Consider the following 24,329-nt stretch of genomic DNA (forward strand, 5'->3'; position numbering starts at 1 on the left):
TTGTCCAGTATCTCCATGAGAGTTTTGTGGAGATCTCTGAGGCAGATTCCCGTGAAGTGAGAGAGTCAATCAACACCCTCTTCCGCCGCTCAGACTAGGTATGTGGTGGTACGCGCATCATACAGACACAAGCCTGCTTCCTGCAACCCTCCTGTCCCCAACAACTCGCTTCAGTGATTCCCAAAATTAAAGCCACTTACCAGGGGCCTCCTCTCCTGTATGTGCTTTGCCAAGTTCTGACCGCTGTGACTGGATAAAGGGGTAAAGAAGAGCTCCTGGCTGTATGCATCTCTGACCTCCGAGTCATCCTCTGCCTCTGGGTCCCCCTCTACATCCTCATCCAAGATTTCCTCCTCCTGGCTTGGTCCACTCTCGACTGGCACATAAGCCACAGAAGTATCCACAGTGGCCTTCGCAGTGGAGATGGGGTCACCACCGAGTATCACGTCCAGCTCTTCGTAGAACCGGCAGCCCATGGGCGCAGCACCAGACTGGCAGTTTGCCTCCCGCAAACTTGTGGTAGGCATTCCGCAGATCCTTCACTTTGACCCTGCACTGCAGTGTGTCCTGGTCATGGCCCCATTCTGTCATGCATCATGAAATCTGTCCATAGGTATCATAATTCCTATGGCTGGAGCGCAGCTGGAACTGGACAGCTGCCTCTCCCCAAATGCTGATGAGGTCCAGCAGCTTGGCATTGCTCCAACCGAGGGATCACCTGGTGCGTGGAGCAGGCATGGCCACCTGGAAAGATGCCCTAAGACCATTGCATGCATCACTGAGCAAACAGGAAGGGGACTTTCAAAATTCCCAAGGAATTTAAGGGGTGGGGTTCATGGTTGGACACCTGGGGGCAGGGCAGTAGAGTTCAAACTGATGACCAGAGAGGTGAGAACAGGCATTGTCAAATTCCAGCTACAAGAAACTGTGCCCACCTAAATTCTTTCTGCACTTCAAATTTGAAATAGGATAATTTTTTACTTAAGCTGTAGTGTTGCAGTGAGTTACTTTGTTCCCCTCCAGAGTGGCTGCATTCAAATGATCCTTGCATATACAGTTGTCTGTTACTCAAAGTGTGCTACTTGGAAACTAGAGAAACAAAGCATCTCAGGCATGGAAATCTCAGGGCATCTCAGGCATCTCAGGGCAGAAAATCAGGCATCTCAGGGCAGGTCTACACTACCACTTAAGTCGATCTAATTTAGGTCACTCATGGATGTGAAAGACAGCCCATTGAGTGAGGCAAGATTCCATGACCTAAGCGCTGGCCACACCGCCCGACATGCTCTCCTGCCAACATAGCTTCAGCTGATGGAAGAGTGCTCTCCTGTGGGCATAGAGCGTCTTCACCAGACGCGGTACAGTGGTGCAGCTGCAACAGTGCAGCCTACTGTAGACCTGTATTGCTTCTACTGTAGACCTGCCCTCAGTCCAGCAGCAAGAGAAGGAACCAGCTGAACTGGGTGAGGAGAGGCGGCAGGAGTACCACCTACCCGTCAGCCAACGTCTCCCCTCCTCACAAACCTTAGGGATTTTCTGGACATGGGGATGGAAGCACAAAAAGGTTGTTTAATCTTCCACCACTTGGCTTCATAGTTTTTTTGGTTTTTTTTAAAGTAAATTACTTAAGCATCCCACTCATTTTCATCCTGTTGCTCCTTCCGATGAGTACAATTCAGGAAAGCAATTGAGCATGTAACTTATAAGCAGGAAAGTACTTAAGCATGTTCTTGAAGCTACATGCTTAGGTCCTACTGATTTCAAAGCTCAACACCTGCTTAAGCATTGTCTTGAAGAGGGATGACTTTCTGAATTGGAGCCTTAATCCTTATACCATCCTAAAATCCTTCAGCCTCTTTGGTGTGTACAACCTCTAATTATTAATTTTAATTTTGAGATTTTACATTAAGATTCTACAGAATGTGATAATGGAAAACAGCTCACAAATCCAGGAAACTGAAACTCCTGTCTCAGAAGATTAGTCACAATCAAGATAGTTTGTTACATTTCTTTCCATTGCTTTGGAAATGGACCATTCTGTACAGAAGGGAGGAAGTTGACTCCATTTTGCCATGTGCTTTTCTATCCTACCAGGTGCCGAGTGCCTCCTGAGAGCTGCTTGGGGGCTCACAGTGGCTTGCAAGGTTGGGCCTCATATTTGGTTTAATGCTCAGCAATGAAAAAGTAAAGTAAAATGTTGCTTGTGGTTTGATACCCACAGAACCAGGGGACCACATGTGAGTCTGACTTAGATCAACCGCATAGTGTAAAGCCCAGAAGTTCTAGTCTATATAACATGAATTCCCGCTTGCTAGGAAAGGAACAATGTAAATCAAGGAATCAATGCGTATGTCTACACTGCAGTTAAAAACCTGTGGCTGGCCCATGCCAGCTGACTCAAGCTTGGGGGCTGTTTCATCGCAGTGTAGATATTTGGGCTCAGGCTGCAGCCTGACCTCTGGGATTCGGGACCCTCCCATTTCACAGGATCTTAGAGCCGAGGCTTCAGTCTGAGCCAGAACATCGATGCTGCAATTAAATCACCTCTTAGCCCGAGCCATGAATCAGCTGGCATGTGCCAGCTGTGAGTTTTTAATTGCAGAGTAGACATACCCAAAGCTTCTCACTTCCAAAAAGATAGGCCTGGCTCTGTTAGCTGGATATCTGCCACCTGTCTGCTTTAACACCAGAGGCTGCGATTGTCCAAAAGAAATCAAAAGCCGCTGAAATAGATTCCAGTTTTAAATGGTCCTGTCTTGGAAGAGAAGGAAACACTATTTTCTCTTTAAAGCCTTTGTTTTTACTGGAGCATGTTTTGGAGGCCTCATTTGTGTTTCAAACTGCACCTGGATGGACAGAAACTGAACCTTAATGATGAGACAGGAAGATTCAGTCTGAGCTGCTCTGCTTTGTCCCAGCTGTCCTCTCCTGGGAGATCTTTTTGAGTGGGACTGGAGGTAATTCACTCCCTGTAAATAGCTCGCCGCTGAGTTCTTCTGTGAGCAGATTCTGAAAGCTCTGCTGAACAATAGACTTGGGATGTCTTAGTTCATGACTGACTGACACCTTAAACTGATTTTCTTTGTGACCTCTGTCTGAGTAGAACCTAGGGTCAAAGAGGTGACAGGTCAGTGGTTTAACAACTTCTTCTTTCCCCCAATCACACACATGAAACTAGTGTGCCATTGCTGTAAATAGGCTATTCCTGGGAGGCGCAAAAGGGCCATAAAATAGTTTAAGAAGTGAGTTGGAGGTTCCCTGGGGGAAGGGGGCTCCCTGTGTGCCACAAGGGGTGTATCGGAGTGAGCTGAGTGGGAAAGCTGTCGCCAGAGTGAGGAGCCTAACTGTTCTGAAACTGCTGTACTGGGGCCTGATAAAAACCTGGAGAGACACTATGACTAAAGTGTAAATTATGCAAACTTGCACAGAAATCTGGAAGGTATTACAAGAAATTAGGAAGAAAGATCTAATGTCTAAATTACTGTTCAGAGTCACTGAGACTCCTATCTGACTTAGCCCCTAATGTGCTATAGACAGTGCCCAGTCCTTTTGGCAAGACTGGAAATGTCCCAAGGTACCTTGGCTAACATGGGACTTTCCCTGCTGTCCCTTATGCATCAGACTGTTCCCACTCAGTCATATTCTCCTTCTCATGAAAGAACTTTCCCGGTGTCTGTCTGCAGTTTAATTCTGTTGCGTCCCTGGGATGCCTCATCATGCCTGACTCTCATCTAAGGCTTTTGAAACATGTGTTGTTAAAAGAAAATTGCATTGGGGAAGCTGCTGGTGCGGTTCCTTCAGCATTTTGAGCTGTATTCCTGCATATCTGCGGTTATTACAGCACATCCCTCTCTGTTTAAAGCAAGGAAGATTTCTCAAGGTGCTGTTTAAGACTTCCTGGTTCGTGCTGGCAAATTGTTAATCAGTCCGTGACAGCATAAATAAAATTAAAGGGTTTAATTAAAACTAATGAATGAGTGAATGGAGAATACACAGCATGTTCCACTTGCAGAGCCCTGGTGCTCTGAATAATTAAAATGTCACAAAGTAGGAGACGTCTTAGCAGAAGTGCCAGAGCTGCAAAAACAGAGGCCCTCAGCTGAACTTCTGCAGTTTGGGAGTGGATTTTTATTTATTTTTTTTTTAAATTGGGGTTTTTGTGAACCAGAGTATGATCTGATAGAGGTCTATAAAATCATGACTGGTGTAGAGAAAGTAAATCAGGAAGTGTTATTTATTCCTTCTCATAACACAAGAACTAGGGGTCAGCAAATGAAATTAATAGGCAGCAGGTTTAAAAGAGAAGGAAGTATTTCTTCACACAACACACAGTGAACCTGTGGAACTCTGTGCTGGAGGATGTTGTGAAGGCCAAGACTATAGCAGGGTTCTAAAAAGAACTAGATAAATTCATGAAGGATAGGTCCATCAATGGCTATTAGCCAGGACGGGCAGGGATGGTGTCCCTAGTCTCTGTTTGCCAGAAGCTGGGAATGGGCAACAAGGGATGGATCACTTGATGATTACCTGTTCTGTACATTCCCTCTGGGGCACCTGGCATTGGCCACTGTTGGAGGACCGGATACTGGGCTAGGTGGACCTTTGGTCTCACCCAGTATGCCCACTCTTATGTTCAGAGTAAAGACACAAACTTATTTTTATTTTAATTAAACAGGAGTTAAAATCAGACCCTCAGTGCCACACCCTTTTACATTTTGGTTTTGGTTGGATCCAAATCAAGAAGGGGCCTGTTTTCTGATTGTGGTGCAGATGTGGCTGCAGTCTTGCAAGCATGGCTTGTTATATTTCAGTGCTGTTGAATCAGAACTAAACTTCAGCCCTGGTTTGGACTTGAAACCACAGCCTGACCCTTATCTGAACCTGATGTTTTGGCTGAGGTTGCGGGGTGGTGCATGGTTGAATCATGAGTCTGGAAGTTGATCGTGGCAGCATTATTTTGCTTTGATGACCTGAGATGCATGAGGTAGGAAGGTCAGGTCACCTAAAGCAACCAGACAGACAATCTCAGATTATAGGATGGGCCTGATATAGCAGCTTTATAAATAAGAGGTGACTGTCCTCCGCTTTATTTCTCTATGGCCACTTTCCTAGCTCTTCTCTTTCTGGTGTAACCTGGATTCCTTGCTCCCCTTGCCCCTATGCGGTCCTTTCTGTGGCTCCTCTCCTGCTCCCACTCATCTCTGGACTTTTTCCTGCTCCCTCTGCTGCTCTGAGCCCAGTGAACAGGGCCAGATTATCTCTCCTGTGGGCCTGGGGCTATTAGATTTTAGAAGCCTGGAGATCCCAATTGACTGGCAGAGGCTCCAGGATAGACCAGTCGATTGCGATCAATGGGTTGGTGACCACTGAATTGTATAAAATTATGTATTTTTTTTGCAGGGTCCCCCTTAGCCCTAGGCCCTGGCTGCAGCCCCTAAAGCCCCTGTGTTAATCGATCTCTGACAGTGAAGGATGAAACAGGATCTGGGGCACAGTAAGTGTCCTGGCTGCTGACTTCACTGATGACCTAATCGTGCCCTGAAGTAACCCCTCCATGGCACAATAAGCCAAGCTGATCTATGGGCTGAGGCCGCCCACATCAAGATACAGACTACCATGGCTACCACTCTGAAACTACATAAAGACAGTTGCACCAGGGATGAACCTGACCCTACATGTCAGATGGTCTATAAGGTTTAATGCCTCCAGTAAGCTTCCACTAGAGGCCGTGGTCTAAATTCAGGCTGTTTTTGGTGAAGATTTGACCAGGCTGAGGGAGCGGAGCTGAGGGTTCTCTGCAAGGTAAATGCCTATTTTGCTTTGTAAATTGCTCTCTCTCTGTAACTTCTAAATCCGCCTGAGTGAACTGACTTACCCTAAAAAGTTCTGTCGATTTTGGATTGGTTGGCTAGCTCCCTAAGATCTCCAGCATACCCACAGAGTAAACTGCTTGGCCCTCAATGTATTGGAAAGGTGACTTGGTTTGGCAGAATTCTATTTCTGTTTCTTATAATTTTGATGGACACTGATTTTTTTAAAAAAAAGATTTGTATCAATGTAAATGTTCACAGTTGCGGGGAATTATGTTGGGGGTGTCAGACAATTATTTAATGACAGTAGACATTGAGCTTCAAAGTTAAAGCTTTATGGCTTTTTAAATGCAAATTGTCAGCCTCACATGTGGTAATATACTTACATTAACAAACCATACTTGTTTTTACTATTCATTGGCTTGTCCATTTGTAACAAGCCTAATTAAAAAGTGTAAATCTCTGGATTTTGACTCTAAGTTCTCAGCCAGCATTTTTTCTTTGCCTATCTGTAAACTTCAATTATCAGTGGAAATCTCTCTCTTTTTTTTTTTTGGTTGGCTTGTATGTATGGTGAAATCGACATTTACCGATAATTGAATCCTTTGGAGCCTAAACATAATGGTCCTTTAAATGGTCTTAAAAATCTATATGAAAGGATGAGTGGACTTTGCTAGGAACAGAACTTTTCTCAAGAGATGCTAATAAGAACATAAGAGCGGCCATACTGGGTCAGACCAAAGGTCCATCGAGCCCGGTGTCCTGTCCAGATGCCAGGTGCCCCAGAGGGAGTGAACCTAACAGGTAATGATCAAGTGATCTCTCTCCTGCCATCCAGCTCCACCTTCTGACAAACAGAGGCTAGGGACACCATTCCTTACCCATCCTGGCTAATAGCCATTAATGGACTTAACCTCCATGAATGTATCTAGTTCTCTTTTAAACCCTGTTATAGTCCTAGCCTTCACAACCTCCTCAGGCAAGGAGTTCCACAGGTTGACTGTGCGCTGTGTGAAGAAGAACTTCCTTTTATTTGTTTTAAACCTGCTGCCCATTAATTTCATTTGGTGGACCCTAGTTCTTATATTATGGGAACAAGTAAATAACTTTTCCTTGTTCACTTTCTTCGCACCACTCATGATTTTATATACCTCTATCATATCCCCCCCTTAGTCTCCTCTTTTCCAAGCTGAAAAGTCCTAGCCTCTTTAATCTCTCCTCATATGGGACCCGTTCCAAACCCCTAATCATTCCTTTTCTAATGCCAGTATATCTTGTTTGAGATGAGGGGACCACATCTGTACGCAGTATTCAAGATGTGGGCGTACCATGGATTTATATAAGGGCAATAAGATATTCTTCATCTTATTCTCTATCCCTTTTTTAATGATTCCTAACATCCTGTTTGCTTTTTTGACTGCCACTGCACACTGCGTGGGCGTCTTCAGAGAGCTATCCACAATGACTCCAAAATCTTTTTCCTGATTAGTTGTAGCTAAATTAGCCCCCATCATATTGTTAAATTAGCCCCCATCATATTGATTCTTGCCATCTGGTGGGATAAAATTGCAATTTTTTTTGGTGAATATTCCCACAATTTCCTTTTGCAGATAGTCACACGTCTGTGGCAAGAAAAAGAATACACTTATCAAGAGGCCCCATTCTATTAGGGAAAAAGAGGTTACATTTTCCCCCAACACAAAATCACTAAGATGGGACCAGTTTAGAATCTACAAGGAAAGGTGAAAATTCTTCACTGTTGAGCATTTTAAATGTTGAGAATAAATTGCACAGCACTAGTCCAGGTTTTTCAAACCTAAAAATACTTTATTCTAGTAAAATAAATGGCTACAACAATACAGAAACCACATAGTGCTGTGCAAAATAATAGTTAAAAGTCAGACATGGGCCTAAAACTTTCATCAAATGCATAATGCTTTGGCATTTTGAATAGAACTGCCTACAAAATTTCTATCAAAATGTCTCCATGAGAAAATGGCCTTTTTGAGGAAATTTCAACATCTTGTTTCCATTTTCATATTACATTTTTGCGGGTTTTGTTGCAACCCCTCCAAATATTGAAGAAAAAAAATTATTATTTTTTTAAACATTTCCCTACCAGCCCTAGTTTTGAGCCTGTTTGAAGGGCTGTGAATTTACATATGGGAAGTTGTGGGCTGTTCTGTGAGATATAATTGATAAGAACCTATAGGCAGTTTACCAAAGCGGCCTAGAATTTCTGGCTTGCTCTATAACAGAGAGGCTTTAGTTATCCAGGAAAAATAACTATCAATTAGAACTAATTAGTTAGGGTTATTTCTCATGTAAATTATCCCAATTTATGTGACTTCTTGGACTTTGATACATTCATAATTAACTAATCAAGTACAAATGGGAAAGCCTATTCTGATTCATGGCTTCATGAGCTGGTTTTAATTAAAGGGTTCAGTACTCAGTTTCAATAAACCTTGGGCCTCACTCTGCTCCCAGTTACGTCAGTGAAAATCTGAAGTAACTCCAGTGTAGTCACTGAAATTAGTTTAAATTTACACATCTAGATAGGAGCAAAATTGGTCCCTTAGACTAAACCTTCTCTTCAGAGTGAATCCCATGTGATAATAGATCCCTTGATTTCAAGTTCAGCCTGACAAAGCATCACTTGGCTTTAATGGTACTCCTGTGAATCAGTCATGTTGGGCTTGGCCTGCTCTCATTGAAGTCCATGAGAAACCTTCCATGGACTTCACTGGAGCAAGACTAGGCCCTAAATTTGTTTAGAAACTGGTCCATATACAAAGAGTGCGTAGCTAAGTGGAGATAACACTTCAGAGGCTGGTAAAAGTTTCTCAAATTCTAGGAGCCACCTAATTATGGATAGAGAAGGTGGGTTTTCCATTCTGGTGTGACTGGTCTGGACTATAGGGAGAAGGAGTTGAAGTGGCTTGGAGCATGTCTATGTGATAGGGTGGACAGATCTCACATTGGCAACTGGAGGGTTAATGAGAGCCTGTGGCCCCAACTGTCCCTGCCCTGCTACCAGTCACAGACATGGAGATGGAAGTTTAAAGGAGACCTAGCCCAGTGCAGGGAATCCCAGGAAGGAAAGCGGAACACTGCTTCTCCTGATGTGAGAGAAGCCTGTCTGCAGCTCAGAGACAGAGCCGGCTTGTCAGTCAGACGAGTCTCCTGCTAGAAGGGACAACCAGACCCTGTGGGGCTGGCTGAAATATGGACTACGTAGAGACAAGCCCTGAACAGAAGGGCAAGGTCCCACTGAAGGTTAAGCAGACAACCATGTGAGTTGTGGTGTTCTGTTCCTGGTGTCTTTTGGACCATCGCACCCTGGAAGGGGTAGGACTGAAGGATCTCTTGGCTGATGGCTAAAGCACTGTACCTCAGACTTCACAAGAGATGATGACTTGCCGTCAGAAACCAGCTGCTGGGTGACTGATGCCTGGATGGGCCAGAGGGAGCACCATGGAGTCATTCACAGTCCATCTTTGCTACATGGTAGGGAGAGTTCTGGGGGACCGCAGTAAGTTGGAACAACACAGACATTTCTCCAAAAGAGTTTAAGAGCACGGTGATGCTACCATCTACAGTGTAAGATCATCAGGGCCTCAGTCCACTCCTTCTTCTGCATGTATTCATAACTGTGTGCATGGGATTTCCAAATAACCAACAACTGCAAATCCAGGGACTGAGCAGGCTCTCAGGGAGTAGTCCAATGCTTATAGCCTGGAGTAATGGGATTAAATTATGGCCATTAGTTTTGTTTCGTTGGGAGCAGAGTTGTGGCCCAAAGGGAATATGGATTGCCCTAAGCGCCCTTCTTAGCTCAAAAATGGAGCTAAGGCTAGTGTAGGCGATTAAATATAAGCTTCTATATAAAGATACAGGCAGGATGGTCTTGTGGGTCAAGCACTCTAGACAAACTCAGGAAATCTGTGTTCTGTTCAGGTCTGTGCTTCACTGAATGACCTTGGGTGAGTTCTTTGATGCCCCAGTTTCCCCGAAGTACTGGTATAATGCTCTTTCCCATTCCACAGGGATGTTTGGGGCACATTATTAATTTTTATGAGCTCCTTGGATCCTACAGTAATGAGTGCCATAGAAAAGCCTATGAAGACATTTAAAAATATACCCTTACAATTCCTCATGCAGATAAGTTAGTCTGCTCCATTTAGCTATGTTCTTTAAAAGGAAGCAAGAGACTATCTGGGACTATACAAACATAGGTTACACAATTCAGAGATACTCTGATTACCACTGTGTGGTGCTTTTCCCCTGCTGCTGGTGGCTGGGCCACATAGAGGAGCCTGATACAGAGCTGGGTGTTCTACCTCAACTAGCAGAGGGATGTGCATCTAAGATGCAGAGGTCCAGCGTTCTGTCCCTGATACCAATGACCAACCCAGAGGTGTAGCGTTAACTTGGTAACAGGTCAGAGCCACTGTCTATTCTATTAGAACAGGATGTGCAGAAGGGGCTGTTGTGCTTTCCTCAGAGGCAGATTGTGGGGATTCCATGTTCTATCCCATTGGTAGGAAAATCAATGGTATATTTAAAATATATCTCTAACATTTCCTTCAGTTGTCTGGCACATGTCTCTCCCATCCCCAATGACTGCTTATAGCACAGCACCTCACTGCTGCCAGGATTTTTTAATGCACATACACTTAGTCTATAAGAGATCCATGCACAACTTCTTCAGGATTTTTTTCTTTGCTTGGCCAGAGTAATCCTGTGCATACACTTGGAATCACACATTAGATTTCCGGGTGACCCGAGGGTCCCCTGAATTCACAGGCAAAGATAGGGAAGGGGATGGTGTACTGACTTATTTGAGGAGAAATGTTGTGGTGACCCCAGTTCTTTACCAGGACTATGAGGACAACATTAAGTAAAACAAAAAATTTAGACTGAAGGTCAAGAAACTTCTTGACCACAAGAATTATATATTGTTATCGGCCAAGGGAAATGCAGACTCTCCTTTGTTGGGTCGTGTACAATTATACGAGACCCAAGCATTGGAGAATACATTCTAGGGCAGTGGTTCTTGACCTATTTACCACTGTGGGCTTCATATGTGGCCCACAATGTGTTATGTGGGCCACATCCAATACTATATGGCCCTGAGGATGTCACATGGGCCGCAGCTCTGCGCTGATTGGGCCGCAAGCGGCCTGTGAGCCGCAGGTTGAGAACCACTGCTCTAGGGAGTAATCTTATCCATCATCCAAGATGATCAGTATAAAATGAGCAAATAGGGCTTTGCCTTCTCTAATTTTGATTAACTTGGTATAACATGCTGCTTCTCCCTTTATTTTCTCATGTCCAGATAATGTCCTGGCTCTGAGCATTCCACACCTTGTCTCAGTGGTCCCCTAAATACAGTTAAGGCTTGTATGTGACTATAAGACCCAAACCCATGATGTACATTCTCTTATGATGACAAGAGACTGGGCCCATGTGACACAATGGAGATATTTATGTACCACTTGAACATTGCAGACTTTGTTTAAACAATGGGCCTGATTCACCACTGTTACTCCAATTTTATGCCATTTGCACCAGTAAAAGATTGGAGTAACGCATAAGTGAAGCAAGCCTGATCACAAATAGGATCAATAACTAATTGTGTCTATAAAGAAATTCTCTTGGATGGGGGGAAAAGAGAACGGCATCAGCATAAATATAGCATTATAGTCTGCCGCCCCCTAACCCAACATGTAAGAAAAAAGGTAGGCATCACAGACACAATTCACACAGCAGCAAAAACACAAACCTCAGCAAGTATAGAAAGCGAAAGCAATTTTGGAACAAGCATGGCAGAGCAATTCCCTCCACAACAGGTCTATTTAAGCCCAGATTGCTGCTTTTTACACAAATGGTTATAAATAAAAGCTAAAATTTTGTCAAAGCAATAGTGTAAACTTAACATATTGGCCCCTTGGTGTCATTTGAAGAAAATTAATGCAGGGGGCCAAAGAGACAGAGTTTGCAATTTGTAATGCTCATGAGACCTGCTGAAGATTTTGTTCCTAGTGTAGCAAAAATAAAATGCTCTTGGCAAGTCGTAAGGGAGAAATAATGACATGTGCACAAGTAAGATTAATCAGTAACACCAGAGTCTATCTCATGAGTCATCTTTGACATCATAAAACCTGAAATAGACAAGGTTGTTGCATGTCAAATTTTGCTATCACAGGAAAAGGAGAAGTTCTGCTTCCTCCACTTTCATGCAAAGCACACATTAGTCTTTGAAACTGCCAGTGTCAGAAAGAGAGGGGGTATATATGGGGGTGAGGGGAGGGCTCCTTTTTTTTCTTTCTTTCTTTTACTGAGAAGTCCAAGAGTGAAATCCTGGCCCCACCAAAATTGACGACGGAACCCCTACTGACTTCAATGCGGTCGCTATTTCACCCTAGCTGTGCACACGCCCTGTTGTGGAAGGGCCAAATACTGAGATTCACTTAGTCCTTACTGGGGCAAGCTCACAATTAACGTAGTAGGAGTACAAATAAATAAATACTTAAATAAATAAAGTGAAGGGCCTTGTGATTTTGCCTGACAACGTGTGAGACGAATTGCGCTGTACTCCAGATGATGAAATGCCTTAAAGCACAGAGATGGACTGAAACAGAGCTATGGACTGGATTGTCTCCTGGAGGTCTATGTGAGGAGGGCTTTGTGTATGTGCACAAAGTTCCCCCCTTCCATGCAGAAGGAAGGAGTGCTGCAGTCCATCACAGAGGGGCGTTGCAGGAGCTGCATGTGAAAAAGGCTTTACAGATCTGCAGCACCATTCCCTACTTTGCTCCCAGTCCTTCAAGCAGAGGCACTCCCAAGATAGCAATGTTGATGCCAGGGGAATGATGCATCACTTTCCTTCTTAGTTCTTCCAGGGGAGGAGCCACCTGGCCCCACGTGTCTCCTTTCTGAGCTATCACCTTTAGGGGAGGTGACACTACCTTCCCTTTTTTTTATAACCCTCAACACACCTTGGAGTATGTGGCAGATTTTCCCCTTATGTCCCCTCCTTCCTCCCCACTGGAAAAATGGGGTGGGAGGAGCAGAAGGAGGAAAGGGGGAAGCTGACCAAAATGTAATGAGTTTTCAAAACCCAAAGAAACCCACCCACTGCAATTAAAAATGGAACAAAACAGACGTTTTTTGCTGTTTTTGTTGTGTCGTGTGCCCCCCCCCCCAACCCCAGTTTCAGGTTTTTCCACTGGGAAAAAATTTAGCTGAAATCAAGCTGTCTTTGTGAAACACTTTTTTTGGACAAAATTGCTTTTTCAATAGAAATATTTTCTGTTCGAAAAATCTCAACCTGCTGCACTTATTAGTCTGGGGCTGATACCCTTGAGCCTAACCAGGGCAGTCGTCTGGCCAACCCAGTTTTAGCTTCACTTGGTTTCCATCCTGCACTAGATGTAATGCATCACCTCCTTCTCCAATGTCTCACATCCTTCTGTGTATTCCCCGTATAAGAAAATACCCATCCTCTCCCATTCTAGTGCTGCCGGGATCTGCTGTTTGCAGTTACTGCAGTTAGTTATAAAATGCCTTCACTCTATATTTGTGGAGCATTTCTATAACTTTACTCTGTGTGTGTGTGTGTGTGGTGCAATATGGCCATATTTCTCTCTTTCTGTACCTATTATCCTACTTGAGTGTCTTAAAGGTATATGCCTTCAAGACAGGGGCGTGTGTGAGGAACAGTACTACCTGGCTCTTGTTCAGGTGGGGTTTTTTTGTGGGGGAGGGCAGAAACAAGGAGCTTTCCATCCACAACCCAGTCCCTGCTTTCAGAGTACACAGGGGCCATTCTCCCCCAGGCCCCTCTGAATCAGGGAAGAGAAAGCAGGGTTTAAGGAATGCTGCAATTTATACACTTTCCCCCATGTGACTTGGAACTATTGAGCCTTAAGGACAACCCTACTCAGAGCTTCTTTTGTGGAGGTGTGGTTCTGCACTGCCTCCAGTACAGGCCTGGGCCTTCAAGACCTCTCTGAGCTTTAGCATTTGGGTGACAGCTGCCATTTTGCACAGTAGGACTTGAACCGAGGGCCTCCACAGTGAAAAGCAAGAGTCGCTACAGCTTGAGCTAAAGAGCCTGGCTCTGTAGCTGTGACCTGTATCAGACTTGGGGCCTCTCTCACCATTGACCAGTAGGTTACACTAACATAGCACTGTGAAAGATGCTCGGGTAGAACAGGGGTTTTGCTCTTCCAAACCAGGTGCAGCAATGGTGTTAAAACCCAGCTCATTGCCTAGGTTGTCCTGGTGGGGGAGTGGCATTATATGCTTTCTTTCAGATAGAGTCAAATACAGTAAAAATCTTAAATGAATGAAACTGTACCATAGAATCTCTATGGCTAGAAATTCCATGCTTGAATAATAAGAAAATAGCAGAAGGAATACACTACTGACCAAGATGGTGGCTGTAACTGTGAAATGTTCAGGGAGATTACAGAGGCTATAAAAATAGAAAACTCAATAATAATGGTGGATTTCATCTATCCCCATACTGTCTTGGAACACATCACCTCAGGAGGGGAAGCAGAGATAAAGTTTCTAGACACCATTAATGACGGCTGCTTGGAGCAGCTAGTCCTGGAACCCACAAGGGAAGAGGCAATTCTTGATTTAGTCCTAAGAGGAGCACGGATTCTAGTCCAAGAGGTGAATATAGGTGAACCGGTTGGTAATAGTGACCATAATATAATTAAATCTAACTTTTTTTTGGGGGGGTGGGCACCAAAGAAGCCCCCCACAGCAGCATTTAATTGTAGAAAGGGGAGCTACACAAAAATGAGGAAGATAGTTAAACAGCAATTAAAAGGTACAGTGACAAAAGTGAAATGCCTGCAAGCTGCATGGAAACTTTTAAAAAATGCCATAATAGAGGCTCAAATTAAATGCATGCTCTCAAATTAAAAAAACACAGTAAGGGCCAAAAAAAAAAAAAAAAAGTGCCATCAGGCCTAAACAACAAAGCAAAAGAAGGGGTTAGAGGCAGAAAGGCATCTTTTGAAAACAAATGGCAATCCTATGGAGGAAAATAGAAAGGAACATAAATTCTGGCAAGTCAAGTGTAAAAGTATAATCAGGCAGGCCAAAAAAGAATTTGAAGAACAGCTAGCAAAAGACACAAAAACTAATAGCAGTATTTTTTTTTATGTACAGTAGAACCCCGTTTATTCAACCCTCCCTTAACCGTCTCTCCACTTTTACCGAACAACCAGGACTCCAGGGCCAGGAGCGGGAGATATCTCCTGTGGCCACTAGATGGCACTGCAGCATTCCATTTTCCCATTCTCCACTTTATCTGGAGTTTTGATGAACTGATCTGGTCCCTGTCCCGATTAGACTGGATAAGTGGGGTTTTACTGTACATCAGAAGCAGGAAGCCTGCTAAACAATCAGTGGGGCCATCGGATGACTGAGGTGCTAAAGGAGCACTTGAGGAAGATAAGGGCATTGCTGAGAAGCTAAATGAATTCTTTGCATCCTTCACTGCAGAGGATGTGAGGAAGGTTCCCACACCTGAGCCCTTCTTTTTAGGTGACAAATCTGAGGAACTGTTCTGGATTGAGGAGGTGTCAACAGAGCAGGTTGTGGAACAAACTGATAAATTAAACAGGAATAAGTCTCCAGGACCAGATTGTATTCACCCAAGAGTTCTGAAGGAACTCAGACATGAAATTGTGGAACTACTAACTGTGGTATGCCATTTAAATGAGCTTCTTTACCAGATGACTGGAGGATAGCTAATGTGATGCCAGTTTTTAAATGTTCCAGAGGCGATCCTAGCAGTGACAGGCTGGTAAGCCTAACTTCAGTACCAGGCAAACTGCTTGAAACTAGGAAACAGAATTATCAGACACATAGATGAACACGATTTGTTGGCAAAGTCAACATGGCTTTTGTAAAGGGAAATCATGCCTCACCAATCTATTAGAATTCTTTGAGGGGGGTCAACAAACATGTAGACAAGGGTGATCCAGTGTTATAAAGGCCAAGACTATCCTGGGGTTCAAAAAAGAACTAGATAAGTTCATCAATGGCTTTTAGCCTAGATGGTCAGGGATGCAACCCCATGCTCTGAGTGTCCTTAGACTCTGACTGCCAGAAGCTGAGACTGGATGACAGAAGATGGATTACTTGGTGATTCCCCTATTCTGTTCATTCCCTCTAAAGCACCTGGCATAGCTGCTCTCAGAAGACAGGATCCTGGACTAGATGGACCATTGGTCTGACCCAGTATGTCTGTTCTTATGGATGATTAAACAGTGAAGCAAGGAGGCTGGTGTTTGAGGCTGCAATCGGTGTGTGTGTGTAAAATGCTGTCCTTCTAAACTAGTGAGGAGTCTGACAGGTGTCATGCTCTCCCAGGGCTAAGAGCAATAATCCTTCCTGCCAAGGTCCAATCCTCATCTGCCCCAGCCCTGATAGTCTAAGCAGCGTACCTGGCACCCCAATGTGTACTAGGAAATGAACCAACACAGACAGAATGTGACCAAGCATGAGGCAGAATGATATAGAATGGAAAAGCCTACTTTGTCCTTGTAGCAGGGTTCTGGTGCAAAAGCACCTAATTAGTCCCTGTCCAGTCAGCTCCAATCAGGGGAAACAGATTGGGGCTGATGGAAAAGGCCTGATGCTGGTTTGAGGACTGGCAACACCTGCTGGCCTGACAAGCCAAGGGCTATAAAGGCTGGGAGGGAGCCAGAAGGTAGGGCAGGGAACTGGAGGCCTCCTAGCTGAAGGTTGACGCTGCCTGTAAAGGAGGTGACTAATCCTGCAAGGCTTGTATATAGATAGACACTGGTGGTGGGATAACTGTAGGTAAATAAAGACATGGGTGCTGCACAACCCTGAAGCCTCTCTAAGCCTTATTGGGGGCAGCAAGCAGGCCCCAGGAAGAGGGGTGGGTTGTGGACCCTGTTACAGTCCTACATCACATAGTAACCATCAAAAGCCTCCACCCTGTATCTACGGCTGATGTCTGGTAACAAATAAATAGATACACACATACTCCAATACTATAATGCACACATGGGGGGGAAAAAGAAAAGGAGTACTTGTGGCACCTTAGAAACTAACCAATTTATTTGAGCATAAGCTTTCTTGAGAAGTGAGCTGTAGCTCACGAAAGCTTATGCTCAGATAAATTGGTTAGTCTCTAAGGTGCCACAAGTGATCCTTTTCTTTTTGCGGATACAGACTAACACGGCTGTTACTCTGAAACATGGGGGAAAATGATCTATGCAACATCTATCGCTGACCAGTAGGTGGCACCCAAGTGCAGATAGAAATCGTTGCAGTAGCAGGCTACAGAAGAGTTCTGAGGGTTGGTGTTGTGGGCCAGCATGGCAGGCTGGGTTTCTGGTTGCGCAGGGCAGATGAGGCAGCAGTGCCCTGGGAGCTTGTCAAACACTGATGCCCAGGCAAGCACGCAGCCACAGAGGGCAGTGATAGTAGGGGCTTTGGCATCTTTTAGTGGGAACTCATAAGTGTTTATAATGGATAGTTATGGGCAACTTTAAATAGTAGGTTTTCTGCGCCCCCCTTATCCCCCCCGTAGTCCTAGCAAAAGATTAGGTTAAGCACTCTCAACCTTAATATTTGAATCAGTAATGTAAGGGTTAAAGTCATTACAAGAATGTTGTAATTCTCACACAAACAACACTACACACCTGCAAATTCAGATTTAAGGTTACACTTAAGACATCCCAATGTGCTGTTGAATGGAAATGTACAACTGTGATACATGAAGGGGATAGCTCCCTTTGATGGACACCCAGCCAATCAGTTAGCTATAAAATCCCTCTTGGTGTCTGTTCTCTGCTTGCTTTACTCTTGGTGTCCATCAAAGGGAGCTATTCCCCCCGCCTTCATGTATCACAACAGTTGAAGTACCCAAACCACCTTAACTCTGCCTGCCAGTGACACCATGAAGAAAACTAACATGTCTTTAAAAATTAAAATTAATATTCTCTAATCTGGGCCCACAAGCTCTGCAATGCCTATCGCATGGATCCATGCTGTGAATGAACCTACCGGCTGAACCCCAACACCCCGTCATCCCCCTCTTTTGCTGGGCCACGTTGAGGGTTACCACCATGGTCTCCTCCTTTAAGGGGACGGGGCACTGTCCTCAAAGATGCATTATCTGCTTCTTGGGCCCCAGTGCAGAGAAAGTGCCATGGTACCTAACTGTTTGCCCGCTGCATCTGTACAAGTAAGGTTTAGGATTCGCTCCTCTCCCTCACTCCCTTTTCCACACAGCCATCCGTTGTCTCATAGCACAAACATCCTCAGCTGTGCAGCTGTCATAACACTTGGAAACCAGTTGCCCTTCTTGGGAACAATTACACTTCACCCAGCCTCTTGCCATGTTTGCTAACTGATCTCTCCTGCTTCCCTGAGTCAGGCTCTTTCCTACCATCCAGGCTCCCCTAGTTCTCAGCACCGTCACCTCTCTGTCACTCACAGTGCCCCAGCTCTATTGTTTTCCAATTTGTGCTCAGGATTCTGTGACCTGGGGACCTTTTTGTCAGTTATGTCCCACAAGGACCCCACTTAGCACACAGACCCTGTCTGAGGCCCCTGTCTGCCTGAGATTCCTCCCTACCCCTCTTCTGAATTAAACAACAGGCTGATTTATCTTTCTCCTAATTGCATTGGATTATTTGTCAGCTCCCTTCTCCTTTGATTTAATTTTGTCTCACCATTTCTTCTCCACAGCAGAGACTTGAAGCAAAGCTGCCTGACAATGATTTATTGAGCCCTGGCAGCAGCTTAACCGGCACTCGTTTAAGTCCTCAACCTGCCATATTTCTTGCTGCATTCTGGGGAAGTGTGAGCAGAGATCAGGAGGAGAGTTGTGGGAAATCCACTTGGTTTCACCTTCTGTCACAGATCAGGTTTGTCAGGAGGCTTGCTAAAATGGACAGACCATTCTGGAGAATCTGGGTCTCTGAAATAAAACTTGGAAGTGGTCGCAATCAAAGTTAGAGCTGGGTCCAAGCTGGCAAGTTCTGATCAGCATCCAGATCTGGGTTTCTCCCAAAGTTCAGCGGTGTTTAGGTCTGGTCAGGATTTAGCTTTGGCCCCCTATAGGGAAAGAGGGACCAGTCACAATGCATTGATTAGGTATCTGGCTCCATCCAAACTCCAAAAGTTCTTTGGATCCAGATTTCTGGTCCAACTTTACTTCTCACTATGTGAATTTGCAGTACAGTCTTGGCCAGTTTTAACATAAGCCAATGTGATCTCTGGGAGTTTTCACTGAATTTTGTTTTAAGTTTTGGGTTCATTTGAATTGAAAAGGTTTATCCAGCCCCCTGTGATGTTAGAGTTGGTCATTGCTTATTTTTCACAAGGCACACCCAGCTTTAGAGAGCTCTCTTTCCCCTGTGCTCTAGTCAGTTTCTGCTTATATCAAATGCCACATTGTGCCATAGAGAGAAATAACCAGGCCAGAAATATGGGCCAGATTGTTTTCCTGGGATTTGCATATGTGTAATGACCTCTCCACTGCAGTGGCTCAGCATGGATCCAACTCTGGACCTTCAGCACAGACCTCTTCTTCCTGAATGAAAGGAGAATTCCTTTAGCTATGAGTTGAGTAGCAGGGTCTATAGTTACTGTGAACAGCTATAGGGGGAAACACGATCCCATGCACTGGGGTAGAGGAGTACATAGCCTCCCTGATCAACCAGCACTGACAAACAGCCCTACATTAATTACTACTCTGTAATTTCACCTTGCCATGGGTCATGAGCTGGGCTAGAACCCAGGACCTCTACCATCACCACTGCTCACATCTTTTCCATGTGAGCTTAGCGAGCAGAATAATTCCAATAGCAGCCAGCAGTAAGAGGCTGTTATCCTCTATGGTGAACAACCACTAGAAGGGGGGAAAACAACACACTCACCCTGTACAGGGATGTTCATCCCAAGCATCAGGATTTCAAATTCCAATAGGGGCCTCCTCTTTCTATCAGTCCCCACCGTGGGTCATCAGCAGGGATTGAACCTATGCCAGAAGGCAGATCTGGACAAACAGTTTTCGAAAGAACGCTTTTCTGTCGAAAAATGCAGCTGCCCTACAATTGCAATGTTTTGTGGGGTCGTGCACATTTCAACACAGTTTACAACAGGCAAAAGTCAGTGTTTGGTTGCAATGATGTCAAAACATTTTGAGAGACAAGATGGGTGAGCTAATGTCTTTTATTGGCCCAGCTTGTGTTGGTGAGAGAGAGACAAGCTGTCGAGCTACACAGAGCTCTTCTTCAGGTCTGGGGCCCTCTGAGTATGTTTCCCAGACCCAGAGAAGAGCTCTGTGTAGCTTGAAAATGTCTCTCTCCCCCCAACAGAAGGTGATCCAATAAAAGAGATTACCTCACCCGCCTTATCTCTCTAATAACCTGTGACTCTAGCACAGCTACAACACCACTGCATAAACCACTTTGATTCACTTTGTTTAGACTTAGTGGTAGGTATATTAGATTTCACAGTCTAAACAAAATGAAGCATTTTGACAATGCCCAGTTGAAATGTTTTGGAACAGCTCATGAGAATTTTTGAGCTTTATGGTTTGGATTGACTTTTTTTCTCCAGAATTTCTGTTTTGGGGGGGGGAAATTCTGACGTTCCAGTTCCCAAGCAGTCAGCACAGGCTTGGACCAGTGGAGCTAAAAGTGTGACTGGCATTAAGTAGCAGGCTCCATAGGGGCTGGAACCAGCCACTAGATGGCAGTGATCTCATGCAGTAGGTCAGTGTATTACAGATGGAGAAGACTCTGAGGATGACTCACTGAACTAACCCCATAGGGTACCCCAGGGAAGTGCTCCTCTGAGAAGGGAATTGTTATCCCTGTTTACAGGTGGGGAACTGAATTACAGAGACTAAGTGATTTGACCCAGGCTAACCAGGACATCACATCAGAGCTGGAAACTGAACTCCTCTCTCCTGCATCCTACACCCCTGCCTTTGTCCCAGGACCATCCTGTCTCTCTTATAACCCACCCTAGTTTTCATTTCAGTTCCTCATGGACTTGTTTCCTGAGAAAACAGAACAGGCACCTCTCCACCTTTATCTTAATCCCGAGGAATTATTGCAGGCAGCAAGTTGGTGTTTCAGTGTGTGTCCATCGAGACTCCCGGCTCCACTGGGTACACCCCGGGCCAGCCTCTCTAAGTTTCAGCCTCTCAGTTTCAGTTGTTTCTTCCATGGAGGGTTTGTGAAACAAAAGTTAGAGCGGGGGGGGGGGGTGGCGCGGGGGGAGTGAGATTATACTTGAAAATTCCCCCCCAAAACTTGAAATTGTCAAAGTTTTCAGCCAGGTCCAGTACAAGAGCTCCTGAGGGATTTGGGTGTAGCTTCATTAGAAATAGGAGATAGAGGCCACTGCTGTCAGACATGGGTGCCTAAAATTAGCCACCTGAATTTAGGTTTGTGGAAGGGGCCTAACTTTAGGTATCCAAATTTGGAAATGTTTGGCTCTGAAATTTTCCACTCCAGAGTCCAGATGCGCCTCCTGTGCTGGGCAGGTTCATCTGTCTGGAGTACTTCTCTGGCCTCCATCACCATAGTGCCCGAGCTCCTCACGCTGTCCCTGAGGTGCTGTTATCCCCAGCACATGGGGAAACTGAGGCACGGAGTGGCCTTACCCTAGGTCACACAGGGTGACTGTGGCAGAGTACAGGATTGAATTTGGGCCATGTGAGTCCCAGGCTTAACTTCTTGACCTTTGTCTAATTTAGGGGCTGGGGAACCCAGGGCCTGCTGAACACAGATTCAGAAGCTGCAGAGTCAGATCGCACCATTAAGTCAAAGAAGCTCCCCCGAGTGCACAGAAAAGGTGACGCTGCACCCCTTAGGACTGGAAAGCCTGCTGTCTCCTGGGTAGCTAGCCAGCTCTTCTGAAGTGCATCAGATGGGGGCTGGTCCCTGCACAAAGGGTGTAAACTGAGGAAAGCTCCTGTGTGCCCTCCCACCCCTTGCAGTCTTGCATGAGGGTCAGGCACAATGTGGATCTAGATAAATAGGTGAACTGGCAGAATGAAGCAATGGGACTGGGAGTCAGGGACACACAGGTGGCAGGCTGGGTTATACACATGCCAGTGTACATACAAAATGGGCTGGTGGAAACATACGAACCGCCTTAGCCACCAGGTTGTATGCAGTCTAGTTGTAGCCGTGTCGGTCGCAGGATATTAGAGAGACAAGGTGGGGGAGGTAATATCTTTTATTGGACCAACTTCCGTTGGTGAGAGAGACAAGCTTTCAAACTACACAGAGCTCTTCTCCAGGTCTGGGAAAGGAACTTGCAGCATTGCAGCAAAATGCCAGGTAGACACTGGATTTATGGCTTATTACAACATTCTGTAACATGTTTCAGAGGAACAGCCGTGTTAGTCTGTATTCGCAAAAAGAAAAGGAGTACTTGTGGCACCTTAGAGACTAACCAATTTATTTGAGCCCCTCTTTTTGTCATATGACTGCAAAGGTGTTAACAGGCCACTCTACCTTCAATAGCATATATTATAAGGGACCAGCTACTTATGCTAAACAATCTGTTCCACCATCCACTGTCACAACAAAATGTGAGTTCTTTTCTCAGACCTGGAGAAGAGCTCTGTGTGGCTCAAAAGATTCTGTCTCTCACCAACAGAAGCTGATTCAATAAAAGGCATCACTTCACCCATCTTGTCTCTTGGCCACTAGGTGGCATCCTCTAACTGCTTTTACATCAGAGTTTGTTAATTTCTTAGCTACCTTTCAAGCAAGTCATTGCTTGGCACTTGGTAAACAGAGTTGCCAATTTTGGTTGGATGTATTCCTGGAGATTTAATCACATGACATAATCTTTAATTAAATATTAATCTTTAATTTTAATTCCTGGAGACTCCAGGCCAATCCTGGAGGGTTGGCAACCCTAAAAAGTTGTCTAACTTCTCCATTGAGATTATGTGCACTGCTAAAGAAGTTATTCAAAGAAGGGCAGACCTAAATGGCTGGGCAGTTCATATTTTATCATATATATATATATATATACACACAAACAAACCCACAACTCCTGCCTTGCCAATGAGTTACTGTTACAACAACACAGTAACGACAACCCAGCAGCATTAAAACATTATGTACGAATAACACACCCACTCATCTTACCGGCAGCATTAAACAATTGAGTAGTACCAAATTAACCCAGTCACACAGTAAATCAAAGCAACAAAAAAAGTTCACCATCATGGCTTTTGTATCTGAGGTCACTTTGTCTAATGGCTCTCCTGAAGGTATATTGGCCTGCAATTTTATTGTGGACGTGCTGGTTGTGGCTCCTTATTTAAGGCAGAGTTTCATTTAGCATTTATCAGAAAGGCTGGATCCCTGCTTTATGTGAGAAAAATACAGTGTATCCTCTCCAAACATATAGCACTGACTCTTTGGGCATAGAATGAATTTTCGGAGAATTTGCAAATACTGTGAAATGAAAAAGTATTTAAACTTAATTGAATGATGGGTCCTTTCGGAAATTCAGCAACTGTCTTTTTGTCACATAATGCAATGACAAGACTCTTCAGACTTTCCATACAATTGAAATCCATTGAAATCTCGTGCTTAGGCAGCATTTGAAGAAATTTGTAATTACGCTCTTATGCATACTACTTTTGATTGATACTGTCAGAGATCTTTGCAGCAATGACACTGGTCATAGACAATAGCCCTTGAAAGGAAACCCAGATGCTGCTGTAAGTGATTCATAATAAATAAAGATATTAATTTGTATTGCCATAGTGCCTAGGAATCCCTATCATGGATCTAGACCTCATTGTGCCAGGTGTTGTACATACCTGGGACACAAAGACGGTCCCAGCTCCAAAGAGATTACAAACTAAGAAGAAGACAAGCGACAACAGGTGGCTACGGACAGACTGACAGGAGGAGTACAAGAAAACAATTAGACAATACTGGTTACCATGATAGGTAGTGGTTTCTGCACACCAGCTGCCTAACGTTTGTCAAATTTATTCCAGTGACTCAGTAGGGGGCAGCAGTGAACCAGCGCCCAGCAACATGCTAGCTGTGCCACTGGAGGTGTCACTTTTTAAAACCCAGGTCTTGCCCACCTGTTGTCACTAAAGAGCTCATGGCACTTTTCACAAAAGAAGGGGTGTTCTACTGTGCTATCCTACGTTCAGCCTGGGTAACTGAAGCCTGCCTGCTGAATATCCCCCCTGCAGATTCAACTGAATATGAGATTCCTCTTCACTTCCTGTCCTAAAGTGCATGGGTAATGTTGCTGGGCATTATTTAACAGCGGTGGCATTTTGTCCCACATGTGGTTGAATTTCTGTGGTGGGTGAAGGGATCCCCAAAATGTAGGGCTTTGGGATGCAAGACAATCCATGACTTCCGTGGGATTTGGCTCAGGCCCTAGGTGAAGGGAAGATAGTATTGTTATCTGCTCCTGCTTGTAGACTCTAGGTGAAAT

This window comes from Caretta caretta, chromosome 7 (assembly GCF_965140235.1).
Source record: "Caretta caretta isolate rCarCar2 chromosome 7, rCarCar1.hap1, whole genome shotgun sequence".
NCBI classification, from domain to species: domain Eukaryota; kingdom Metazoa; phylum Chordata; order Testudines; family Cheloniidae; genus Caretta; species Caretta caretta.